Genomic DNA, 8,227 nt, shown 5'->3' on the forward strand with positions numbered 1-8,227 from the left:
AGCCCAGCAACTTTGATCGTTGTACTGTTATTCACAAGGGACTGGTAGGGGAGCCTTCAGGTACCTCCGGCCTCCTCTGAAAGACACGGGCACACACATGCATGTACATGTTACACAATGTTACACAGTTGGATAATTCTGACTTCCCTCCTGTTGAAAGCTAGTTTTGTTAAAGTGTCATAATCTTATGGTTGATGGGTACATTAGATACATCATTTATTAATTTTATAAATGCCATTGATTCTTCTCCGGGAACCATCACCTTATCGTGGTGGAGAGGTTTGTGTCTATGAACCTGAGGGTTGTGTTGTCTGGAGCTTTGTGCTCCTGGTAGGGTCTCCCAAGGCAAAGTGGTCTCAGGTGAGGGACCAGACAAAGAATGGTTAAAAAATCCTATGAAAAATCGAGGAAGGGATGAAGTGACCCTGCCCGGAGGAAGCCCGGGGCCCCCGTCTGGAGCCAGGCCCAGATGGAGGGCTCGTCAGCGAGCGTCTGGTGGCCAGGTTTGCCACGGAGCCCGGCCGGGCACAGCCCGAAAAAGCTACGTGGCGGACATCCCTCCATCCCATGGGCCCACCACCTGTGGGAGGAACCGCTGGGGTCGGGTGCGCTGCCACATGGGTGGCAGTGAAGGTCAGGGGCCTCGACGGACCAGACCCGGGCAGCAGAGGCTGGCTCTGGGGGGACGTGGAATGTCACCTCTCTGTGGGGGAAAGGAGCCGGAACTTGTGCGGGAGGTGGAGCGCTACCGGTTAGATCTGGTGGGGCTTACCTCTACGCACAGTCTTGGTTCTGGAACCATACTCCTGGATAGGGGTTGGACTCTTTTCTTCTCCGGAGTTGCCCAGGGTGTGAGGCGCCGGGCGGGTGTGGGGATACTCACAAGCCCCCGGCTGGCGCCGCTACGTTGGAGTTTAACCCGGTGGGCGAGAGGGTCGCCTCCCTACGCCTGCGGGTTGTGGGGGGGAAAACTCTGACTGTTGTTTGTGCATATGCACCAAACAAGAGTTCAGAGTATTCGGCCTTCTTGGAGACCTTGAGTGGAGTCCTGCATGGGGCTCCAGTCGGGGACTCCATAGTTCTGCTGGGGGGGGACTTCAACGCGCACGTGGGTAATGATGGAGACACATGGAGGCGTGATTGGGAGGAACGGCCTCCTGATCTAAACCAGAGTGGTTGTTTGTTGTTGGACTTCTGTGCTAGTCATGGATTGTCTATAACGAACACCATGTTCGAACATAGGGATGCTCATAAGTGTACTTGGTACCCAGAGCACCCTAGGCCAAAGGTCAATGATCGATTTTATAATCGTTTCATCTGATCTGAGGCCATATGTTTTTGGACACTCGGGTGAAGAGAGGGCGGAGCTGTCAACCGATCACCATCTGGTGGTGAGTTGGGTCAGGGGGTGGGGGAAGACTCTGGACAGACCTGGTAAGCCCAAGCGGGTAGTGCGGGTAAATTGGGAACGTCTGGAGGAGGCCCCTGTCCGACAGACTTTCAACTCACACCTCCGGCGGAGCTTTTCGTGCATCCCTGTGGAGGCTGGGGGCATTGAACCCGAGTGGACAATGTTCAAAGTTTCCATTGCTGAAGCTGCGGTGAGGAGCTGTGGTCTTAGGGTCTTAGGTGCCTCAAGGGGCGGTAACCCACGAACACCGTGGTGGACACCGGTGGTCAGGGAAGCCGTCCGACTGAAGAAGGAGTCTTTCCGGGATATGTTATCCCAGGCGACTCCGGAGGCAGTTGCAAGGTACCCGAAGGGCCCGAAGGGCTGCAGCCTCTGCCGTGAAAGAGGCAAAGCAGCGTGTGTGGGAGAAGTTCGGAGAAGACATGGAGAAGGACTTTCGGTCGGCACCAAGGTACTTCTGGAAAACCGTTCGCCACCTCAGGAGGGGAGCGGGGAACCATCCAAGCTGTGTACAGTAAGGATGGGGACGCTGTTGACCTCAACTGAGGAGGTAATAGAGGGCGGTGGAAGGAGCACTTTGAGGAACTCCTAAATCCGACTAATACGCCCTCTATGGTAGAGGCAGAGCTGGAGGATGAGGGGGGGATTGGCATCAATTTCCCTGGTGGAGGTTGCTGAGGTAGTTAAACAACTCCACAGTGGCAAAGCCCCAGGAATTGATGAGATCCGTCCAGAAATGCTTAAAGCTCTGGGTGTGGAGGGGTTGTCTTGGTTGACACGCCTCTTCAACATTGCGTGGAAGTCTGGGGACGGTGCCTAAGGAGTGGCAGACCGGGGTGGTGGTTCCCCCTTTTTTAAAAAGGGGGACCAGAGGGTGTGTGCCAATTACAGGGGTATCACACTTCTCAGCCTCCCCGGTAAAGTCTACTCCAAGGTGCTGGAAAGGAGGGTTCGGTCGATGAGTCGAATCTCAGGTTGAAGAGGAACAATGCGGATTCCGTCCTGGTCGTGGAACAACGGACCAGATCTTTACTCTCGCAAGGATCCTGGAGGGAGCCTGGGAGTATGCCCAACCAGTCTACATGTGTTTTGTGGATCTGGAGAAGGCGTATGACCGGGTGCCCCGGGAGATACTGTGGGAGGTGCTGCGGGAGTACGGGGTGAGGGGTCCCTTCTCAGGGCCATCCAATCTCTGTACGACCAAAGCGAGAGCTGTGTCCGGGTTCTCGGCAGTAAGTCGGACTCGTTTCAGGTGAGTTGGCCTCCGCCAGGGCTGCGCTTTGTCACCAATCCTGTTTGTAGTATTTATGGACAGGATATCGGCGTAGTCGGGGTGGAGAGGGGTTGCAGTTCGGTGGGCTGGGGATCTCATCGCTGCTTTTTGCAGATGATGTGGTCCTGATGGCATCATCGGCCTGTGACCTTCAGCACTCACTGGATCGGTTCGCAGCCGAGTGTGAAGCGGCTGGGATGAGGATCAGCACCTCTAAATCGGAGGCCATGGTTCTCAGCAGGAAACCGATGGAGTGCCTTCTCCAGGTAGGGAATGAGTCCTTACCCCAAGTGAAGGAGTTCAAGTACCTTGGGGTCTTGTTCGCGAGTGAGGGGACAATGGAGCGGGAGATTGGTCGGAGAATCGGCACAGCAGGTGCGGTATTACATTCAATTTATCGCACCGTTGTGACGAAAAGAGAGCTGAGCCAGAAGGCAAAGCTCTCAATCTACCCGGTCAGTTTTTGTTCCTACCCTCACCTATGGTCATGAAGGCTGGGTCATGACCGAAAGAACAAGATCCAGGGTACAAGCGGCCGAAATGGGTTTCCTCAGGAGGGTAGCTGGCGTCTCCCTTAGAGATAGGGTGAGAAGCTCAGTTATCCGTGAGGAGCTCGGAGTAGAGCCGCTGCTCCTTTGCGTCGAAAGGAGCCAGTTGAGGTGGTTCGGGCATCTGGTAAGGATGCCCCCTGGGCGCCTCCCTAGGGAGGTGTTCCAGGCACGTCCAGCTGGGAGGAGGCCTCGGGGGAGACCCAGGACTAGGTGGAGGGATTATATCTCTAACCTGGCCTGGGAACGCCTCGGGGTCCCCCAGTCGGAGCTGGTTAATGTGGCCCGGGAAAGGGAAGTTTGGGGTCCCCTGCTGGAGCTGCTACCCCCGCGACCCGACCCCGGATAAGCGGATGAAGATGCATGGATGGATGGATGGATTGATTCTTGAAGGTATATTAGGTTATCAATATATAACTTTGAGGCATTTCTTTACATCAGTCTAAAAAAGTGTTTGAACATATGCTTACTATATCTCTGGTTGAAAAGATCTTGCACTTTTTTCAAAAGCACAATGATGGGATCTTTAGTAGTAGGTGTTGAGGCTGATGAGCTGGCTGCAGATGTGAAAACAGACAACAATTAATTCCATAAAACTGTTTTATGTATATTTGCACTATTATGGGGCTGAGTCCATTTCTGTGGACTTTCATACAACCAATATTACCTTTGAAATGCAGTGCAAAACTGTTCACTGTGTCCGTTGAATCAAGGAACACAGTGGCTTCCTTGCTACTCATTTCAAAGAGCTCTAACTGGCCTTTTGACTGTCAAAGGATAAAATGGCCGTCTCCACACCCAAAGCCTCAAGCTTGGACACCTTTACAATATTTAGAGAAACAAGCAAACCACAAAAATAGTAAATAATTGATTATAAACAAAATGGACAAACGTTCATTTTAAAAATCCAACATACGCTGAAGAAACAACTCTTAACAGGGCTAGTCAATCTCTATGAAAACAGTGTTGTCACAGATGAGAAATAAGTGCTTATGGATATTACATAAACTATACATTAGCTCCATATAAATGTAGTCAAATGGACCCATGGCCATATGTGACTACTAATGTTTCAATTGACCACCTTGATCTGAATAGACTAGCCCAACCAGTAGGAATGTAGTTTGAGAGGGGTGGTATAAGCCTTCGACGATCTTTTTAATGTGAGAATATTTGATGCCGATAGCCTTGTAAACACTTGACCCAACTACTTTGTTTTACAGATTAATTGTGGTTTTACAGGGTTTATTCTTTTATGTAGGGTATATGTTGTTGCGATTAAGCACCGCTTATGCTTGCCATCTCATGTTTAATAATTTCTTATAACATACATTTGGATGGACATGGGTTGAGTAAGTGAATGATCGGAGGACTTGATTTAGTCACAATGTACTGCTCACATCACAATTGCCATCAATCATCCTTACATCTAATACTAGAATGATACCACTAATGCCTAGCAAAGGAAGCTTGTTTCCAAACCTCTAACTTCAGGTTCTTCAGATGCCCTTTTATTTTAAGCTCCCTCATCTCAGGGCTAAGGTCCTGTGTCTGCCCATGTGCCTTCAGTGCTGCTGCCTCCTGAACATACTGTTGCTTCACATCTTCCCTTAATGTGGACCACCTATCCTTAATATCATTCATTGTGCCTGAGAACAAAAATAGATGCACAGAAAACTTAAGACCTTAGAGTCAGCATCTCTTTATATAGTAAATTCATACAGAGAAAATCTGACAATCTGTCCAACACACTGGTTCACTTGGCTTGTAAAACCCTGTAACAACTGTAAAAACAAGATAGCGTTTGCAGTAGATAACCTGATGATTCTTTTCAATAGACACAGCAGTCTTACACTGAGAAATGCAACTAAAGTCTGTGAAATACTTGGCAAATACTTCCTTGAAAATCTGTTTCATGACCCTTGTGAACCCCTGATGTAAACAGGGCCGCTATGTACAACAACAATCCATTTAGTATAACAATTAAAAGCATCCATTAAATGTTGTTTCTCACCTTTGTTTTTGAGAATGTCCCGACAAAAAAGATTGTAAGGTGACAGCTCTCGTCTGTAAAGTTTTTGTTTTGGCGGCTGGGGCTTAGAAGAAGCTTTAAAGGACCTTTTGTAGTTACCAATCCAGTTCTGAAAGAGAGAAAACACAAAAAAGAGTGTTACACCAATTAAACTGAATTCAATTCAATTCTATTTATAGTATCAAATCATAACAAGAGTTATCTCAGGACACTTAACAGATCTAGACCACACTATAATTTACAAAGACCCAACAATTCCAGTAATTCCCCCCAAGAGTTACTGTGTGTGTGTGTGTGTGTGTGTTTATAGCGTAGCAGGGCACTGAAAGGCGTAGCAGGGTGTAGGAGGACGTAGCAGTGCACTGCAAGGTGTAGCAGGATGTAAAGGGGGCATAGCAGGGCGTAGCAGGGTGTAGGAGGACGTACCAGGACGTAGCAGGGCGTAGCAGGACGTAGCAAGGCACTGTAGGGTGTAGCAGGGTGTAACAGGACGTAGCAGGGCGTCGAGCAGGACCACAGCAGCAGCTGCAACCATGATTTAGATGCCACCCTAATCCAAGGAAAACTGCGGGGTGAGAAAACATAAGTATTTCTGGGACATGGATGCACACAGATGGAGAGAGAGAGGAGAGAGGAGCTCAGTGTGTCAAAGGAAGTCCCCCGTCAGTCTAAAACTATAACAACAGAACTAAGAGCTGGTGCAAGGCAAACCTGAGCCAGCTCTATAAGGGTTGGTAGATGAATCTGACAACTATGAAGAAAAGCAGAGAAGTTAACAAAAACATTAGATTTTTACCAGCAGTACAGCAGAATGATGTATTTATTTGATCTGTTGATTGTAAGTGTGGCATTAAAGTAAACCTTACTTCTATGACACTGGTTTCCAAACCAGTAGCTGATGCAGCTCTTGATATGAGGGGGGAACCAACCCGTGTCATTCCCTCCTCAAAAAAGGATTTCAAAGTTTCCCTTTGTTCTTCATGAATTTGTGTTCTCTCTTGTTTAATAATAAAGAAAAAGTTGGTCAGCAATAAATCAGTAATAAACAAGTGGCATTTTTAATATCATACTATCTTTCTCATACACACTCGCCTAATGCTCCTAGATCAGCAACTATAAGGCTTACCTCTCTGGGCCATTTTCAACCTGAAACATCAACAGAGAGAAACTTGCACATGACAGACAAAACCTAATTTTGGATTGTTCAATATAGACAGTGTATGGTAAGAAATAAAACAAACTTACCACAGAAGTCCATGGATTTAAAGCAGCCCTGGAATAACAATAAAAGGACATTGATGCCGTAAAGGGACACGAAAAAAGTTAGATAAAGAGATATTAACGTTACACAGACAGACAGACAGACAGACCTGTGCTTTTGGATATTGTTTTTGAAGTTCAATGTTGAGGACAGCAATGAATGTTTATGTTAGCCTCCCTCACTGCTCACTTACAAATAAGCGACAGAGACACCACAGTCTATCTATTTCTAATAGATAGACAGTCATCTGATAACAAACATGGCAGGCTAAAATTCATGGATATGCATATAAAATGAAGCTCAGGACACCTGGAGTCCATTTGATGTATCCTCAATGCTACAGGTGTAGCCCATGGTGCAGCCATAAAAATACATTTTGGGTTTGAATATTTCACTCAATATGAGTATGATATAGCTTCAGTGAAGCGTTAATGAGCAGCTACATGCAATAGGCATTACTGTCTACACTGTGTACAGTGTGGAAAACTACTTACTTTCAAGCTAATGGGGACATTTACTAAAAAACAACATGCTAATTTGTAACGTGTATGCTAACGTAAAGCAAGTAGGCTAATAATATCTATATATGCAGTTTAGTGTCCCAAATTATTTTCCAAAAACTGAGTGTCCCAAATGATGAGGGTCTTATTTGAGACAGGTTAAGGTTACGGTACAGGTGGTTTAGCAGGTTCATAATTAATTAAGGACATTGTATGGGGTATTTGGGACACTTAACTGCACGTATTACCATAACGTTATCATGTCAACACTAATGTCATGCCATCATAAAACAGTAAAAACATTTTTTTTCTGTATTGTTTTCGCTTATTGACGCCTTTTGACTAAATAATCACAGTTTAAAGGCTCTCATTTTAATGGTCTTACCTGTACATATCCCCGTTATCCAGCAGACTTCCGGTTAGCGGCGACCTGGATTCCTCCTGGGATTGGATCTGGAGTCTTCTCGTGTATTTAATCGTGATTAAGCATGCGAATGGATAATAACAGCCTTCTGAGCCTACCCGTAGGCGTAGCAGGCCCCTTCTGACCCATATCTATGAGGCTGATAACTACTGATAACGCCCATTCAATCCAGTGATAACATTCCAAATGAATGGATGCGCATTGCAGCAGCGTCAGTCAGCGACGTAAAGTTGCCGTGGTAACAACATAATCTTCTTCTGAATCACTTGATATTATAAATAAAAGACATTCAATATATACTTTATATGTTACTATATAAAATAAAAAAAATACTTTTTTTACATTTCACACAACGAAGTTTAACAAAATTAATGCGGTAAAGCAACATCTTAATCGTCTTCTGAATCATTGTTTTTTTAATAATACTGTTTTATATATACTATAAATATTACTATCTGAAATAAAAAAAGTTGTTACATTTTCTACACCTTACACACAGAAGTTTTAAATCTTGAAAACTACCGCCCATTGCATGACGTTATTAAACCAGCGAATCTGTGTGTCCACCACAACAAAGAATCCTCGTTGGTTTACATTGGTATTGTTTCCGTGGTGGCCACACGTAATTTTCACACATTCCGTGCCTCCACCACGTAATGCGGTGTTAAGAGTTTGTGATCGTTTCACGCAATTCTGTGAGATCAGGTTGGTTAATTTGTGTTCAAAATAATAGTCATATAATGTGCTTGCAGAATATAGTTCTCTGTGCTCAAAACAT

The 8,227-nt window shown here is 46.0% G+C and overlaps 1 pseudogene; it reads right to left on the reverse strand.

The window, feature by feature from the left end:
• Positions 1-8: 8 nt before the first annotated feature.
• Positions 9-7,418, reverse strand: LOC144514186 (uncharacterized; annotated as a pseudogene).
• Between the last annotated feature and the right edge of the window lie 809 nt (positions 7,419-8,227).

The sequence above is a fragment of the Sander vitreus genome, unplaced genomic scaffold, assembly GCF_031162955.1.
Source record: "Sander vitreus isolate 19-12246 unplaced genomic scaffold, sanVit1 ctg490_0, whole genome shotgun sequence".
Classification (NCBI taxonomy): Eukaryota; Metazoa; Chordata; class Actinopteri; order Perciformes; family Percidae; genus Sander; species Sander vitreus.